The 5,380-nt window shown below is 28.9% G+C and overlaps 1 long non-coding RNA gene across 1 annotated transcript; it reads left to right on the top strand.

The window, feature by feature from the left end:
* The first annotated feature begins 3,405 nt into the window (after positions 1-3,405).
* On the top strand, positions 3,406-4,851 carry LOC142240331 (uncharacterized). The gene is made up of 3 exons (XR_012723236.1): positions 3,406-3,970; positions 4,031-4,120; positions 4,566-4,851. It is a non-coding gene; the product is annotated as an uncharacterized LOC142240331 (long non-coding RNA).
* The last annotated feature ends 529 nt before the right edge of the window (positions 4,852-5,380 follow it).

Here is a 5,380-nt window from a genome sequence, read left to right on the forward strand (position 1 = left end):
TAGAAAATTTTGTCAAAATTTTATTTCTATAGAAAATTTTGTCAAAATTTTATGTCTATAGAAAATTTTGTAAAAATTTTATTTCTATAGAAAATTTTGTAAAAATTTTATTTCTATAGAAAATTTTGTAAAAATTTAATTTCTATAGAAAATTTTGTCAAAATTTTATTTCTATAGAAAATTTTGTCAAAATTTTATTTTTATAGAAAATTTTATCAAAATTTTATTTCTATAGAAAATTTTGTCAAATTTTATTTCTATATACAATTTTTATTTCTATATACAATTATTTCGATATACAAAAGTTTTGTCAAAATTTTATTTCTATAGAAAATTTTGTCAAAATTTTATTTCTATAGACAATTTTATCAAAATTTTATTTCTATAAAAAATTTTGTCAAAATTTTGTTTCTATAGAAAATTTTGTCAAAATTTTATTTTGTCAAAATTTTATTTCTATAGAAAATTTTGTCAAAATTTCATTTCTATAGAAAATTTTGTCAATAGTTTATTCGTTGTTTTGTTTTCGGCTTAAAAACCATTGTGTTGACAAGAGTAGCTTAACCAAAAGAGGAAAAAATGTTTGGGAAATTTTTTTGGACAAAGCCCTATAGACTGCAAAATGGTTGGATGGACGCACGTTTCGGAATTAACACATTCCTCATCAGCACCCACTTTGTATTTGATAGTCACAAACTTAAGGATAGCCTTTAAACACTTTTACGCTCTTCCCTAGTAGTTATAAAGGATAATGCTGTACAATCTTCCGTCTTTTAGCAACTTCACAATTTGTTTGCTAAAAAAAAAAGTTTACTTAAGATTTTTCAATCAAATTTTATAAAAGATTTGTGACCACAGTAAAACATTGATTGATTGCAGAAACTTCGAAGAGACTGTGTATAAGGCATTGCTATCTTGGACGAAGTAAGTAAAGGAAACAGAAAATTTAATAAGGCTTCAGAAACTTTTACCAAGATCTTCTTGTTATAGTTTAAGAATTCTATGACCGTTAAAAATTTAAGAAAATCAGTAAACATTTTTAAAGAAAAAAATCAATGGACGAAGATTGTCTCATATACCAGAAAGGCGAAAGATGGCCATAGTTTTCAGGGATTTTCAAGGTGTGATCCACACAAAAATATCTCAAGAAATGTAAACGAATCATAGGCCTGTTCTGAGTTGAAGAATAAAAAATATCAAATTCAAAAACTAAAAAGTGATAATTCACTTGGCAAAAATATCAATCGAATTTAGAAATCATTGTAGTGCTGACGTCAATTTTCTACAAAAAAAAAAAAAAAAAAAAAAACATATTTTTCAGATGAATTAAAAATTAAATTAAAAAAATTAAATTGTCAGAATGATTATTTTTTTTTTTTCACTATCACCGATAATATCACAAAGATGTCATTACAGCCCCGAGCCCAAATTTTCCACACTAAAAGCAAACATATTTTTCAGACAAATTAAAAAAAATTGAATCATTGATAGACCCAGTGTAAGAGTTCAGAGGAGACTGTGTTGAAAAATAAAATTTTCCAAAATATTTGTAGAGCAATTATTTGCCAACTCTGCCGACTTTAATTCTTTCTCGCCTTTATATTTTCTTTCACAATATAATTTCGTATTTAGTTGCATGCTTTCTAAGATAAATTAATGAAAAATTGTTTTCGTATGTGGGTGTATTTATACACATGACTTAATATGAGTTAAATCGTTGGTTTTCTTCACATATGAAGAAAATATTTGAAATGTGGGGCATTTCTTTATAAATAATTTCCAATATATAACTGAGATCATAGTTATAATTATTATTTGAAGTTTATGGACAAAGAAGATTAGGGATTTTTTTTTTAAATTTTTTCCAAATTAATTAAAAATTAAAAAAAAAAAATAATTCAATTAAAAAATAAAAATATTAATTTATCAATACACACTTTTATAAAGTATGTCTCTTTATGGTCTTTAAGATATTTGGCTCTTCTATTATTGTTTTTCTCTCTCTCTCTTAAGAAATGACTCATATACGCAATATCCCATTTTAATTTATGAAATGAATTAACCGTTAAGACATAACCGAAGCATATGTGTGAAACGTCATACACGTGCTGTATTGTGACGTGAGACTTTCCTTATGCTAAACTCTTGGTGAGTGAGTGTATATGTTAGAGAGAGAGACCATTTGGAGTTTCACAAGAGTTGAAGTATTTCATTATATGTGCGTAAGAGAATGTGTGAATTCGTTTGAATTAAATTTGTAACATATGTATGCATATAAGTTAACTGAGAAGAGAGTGCTTGCATGCAATATATTAGAAACAACAAATTCATTGAATTGGAAAATGTGTATAATGAAATGACTTCCCAAGAAATTGACTCTTGAGGCCACAATAAGAAAATTAAGAGGAAATTTTGGCAACTTAGTTTAGTAACATAAAATGTATGTTTCATATGAAATTTTCCAAAAATTTTAATAGTCTATATTAGCACAATTGAGGAAGCTCGGAGTAGTAGACCACCACAAAGACAAACTAATTATTTTTAAAACTAATTTTTGAGTGTAAAAACAAATAAAAACACGTCAGATTGAAGCTCATATAAAATCCACCCTGGATTTAAAGCCGTAGTAGTATTCTAACTGTAGATCTTCAATAAATTAAATAAAATGAAACAAAATTGTGCGTTCTTTGGTCATACAAAAATTGCCTTAAAAATCTTGAAGAAGTAACAATTTAACTTCCCAGCCATTATACTTGAGACCTTTTCTTCGCTAACTTTTTACTTTTTTTCTTTGTCTTTACTTTCACTAGCTTTCAAATTATTGGCTTAAATTTAATAACAATAAAATCTTAGGCTTTATCACATTAAATAAATTCATTTAAATGTAATATGCCAATGAAGGAAATAATTACAAAATTTATAAAGATTATTTCCTACATTTACTTTGAGTCTCACCAAAAAGAAAATGACATTGTGGTTAAGCATCAGTGAGCAGTGATTTTTGCTGGAGATACAGAAAGCAGCCAACTTAGAGATATTCAACATTCATTGTTCGGCATGTAGACTCATGCTGCCAGACCATGTGGTGATAAAGAAATTATATATTTTTTTTTATGCCTCAATAAGCACAAGGACATTATGGACGGTAAGCATCAGTGACCAGTGATTTCGCTGGAGATATGGAAAACAGAGAGCTAAGACATATTCGCCAATGTGGTGATACAGTAATTATAACATTTTATTTTCAATTCAATTAGGTTCATTAGAAAAATCATATAATAACGTTTATTTCACAAATTTATAACTAAATTTAAGGTCTTATGAGGGTACACCCATAGAAATGATTGGTTGGAATTCGATTACGACAACAATTTGATAGTGGAGACTTACAATTTTTAATTGTGTGGAATAATTGTTAGTTATTTCTTTTGTTAGATAGTTCATATAACCAATATAATAGCGGTGTGACCAAAAGTTGGTACACACGACCAAGTATTGGTCGTTATTTATATATTGAAGTAAGCAACCATTTCAATTTATTGCACTCCGTTGTGCTAACTGACTTCTTTTGCCAATATGCCTCCATGCCCAACTGAAGGTCTGTTTAACAACTAAGTTGGTTGTGTTAACAGATTTGATAGTTATAAAGGGAATTGGTTGCTATGGACTACATATACATATATAACAACAAATATATTGTGTTTTGCCTAATTAATTATCAACTTTAAATTTCAATTCAATATTTTGATGACGTTTACTCAAATTTAGAGAACATTCTGTCCATAAAGGATTGCTGTGAGTTATACATATACAGTGAATGGAAGACACAAACGTTCGTCTAACATTTGTCCACATTTGGCAGGTGTCCAGTTAGAAAACCGTCCACGTTTGGTAGGTGCCGGTTTTCAGAGTGGCCAAGTCTGAGAGATTTTTTGTATAGTTTAAAATTGGGTAGCTGTATTCTTAAGTGGTAAGTAACTTAAACATCAAATTAAATTATACTCCTCACTCTTTACCTTCTTCCCTCTAGGGATATCTCAACAAATGTGACGACTTCCGATGTAACGACAAAATTTCATGATCAATGCCTGAGTTCAGAGTCACGCTGAAAATCGATCCGGTAATTATAAGTACCGCAACTGAAACATTTCCATTCAGTTCTAAGCTATGTAGGTGTTTCGGATACATTGGCTTTACTTCTGCGACTCAAACCGAATGGTATATGTAATCATGCAAGGCGTGTACTTTTAGACAAATTTTGCCATCAGACCACACCCAGAGAAGGAATATGATCACCTCAAACATGTTTCAAGAGCAAAATATTATTTTTGGATGGTGACCATGTAACATGTTTGTCGCAAAAAAGTTGTTTTCTCGGCAAACATAACATGTTTTCTGAAAACAGATCCATAATTTTCGAGAAAATAACATGGTTGCAGCGAACATGTTACATGGTCACCATCCAAAAATAACATTTTGCTCTTGAAACATGTTTGAGGTGGTCATATTCCTTCTCTGGGTGCACGATCATGCCAAATTGGATACTAACGCAAAAATTTCGTTAGGTATTTTTTCTTTCAGGCTGTAAAAGCAAAATATTTTGAGAACTGTCCACCAATAAGATTTATGAAATCGGAGATAACAAGTTTAGAAGAATTCTTATAGGCCGAGGACCTCTTTGGGCCTGAAAATTATGCAGATTGGTTTGCAAACATCGCAACTAGCTATTTTGTGAAGTTTCTTTTCCAGTTCAAAAATGTTCTACAGATGACGATTTTTTATTAGCTCAATCAATCAATCAATACAAAAAATATTAACATGTAATAAAATTAAATATAAATTAAACTTAATTCAAAAGATTGTTTCTTAAATTCATAAGGTTGTCCGAAAAAATAATTAGTTGTTTTAACAAACGAATGAAATTTTATTGGTTGGGATTACCAATTAGAGTGTTAATGTGCTCAAATTTTAGTTATCCAAACAATTTATGTATTGTTGTGCCAGACAAGAATTGGTTGCTCTAACAAATATTGTCGGTTATATTCTGATGGTAGATGGGACCAAATAAATCGGTTGGCAAAAAAATTGGTTGGCACAACAAATTTGTTTTCTGTGTGTAGCAAACCAAATCATATGCCAAAATCAATATTTGATTAACCTTTTCACTGCCGACTTAAGCCTAATGTACAAAATGCCAAAATTTTCTATAGGAATAAAATTTTTACATTTTCTCTAGACATAAAATTTTGACAACATTTTCTATAGGAATAAAATTGGGACAAAATTCTCTCTAGAAATAAAATTTTGAAAAAATTTTTAATTGAAATAAACTTTTGACAGCAATTTCCATAAAAACAAAATATAGAGAAAATTTTTTTAT

The sequence above is a fragment of the Haematobia irritans genome, chromosome 5 (genome assembly GCF_050003625.1).
Source record: "Haematobia irritans isolate KBUSLIRL chromosome 5, ASM5000362v1, whole genome shotgun sequence".
Lineage (NCBI taxonomy): Eukaryota > Metazoa > Arthropoda > Insecta > Diptera > Muscidae > Haematobia > Haematobia irritans.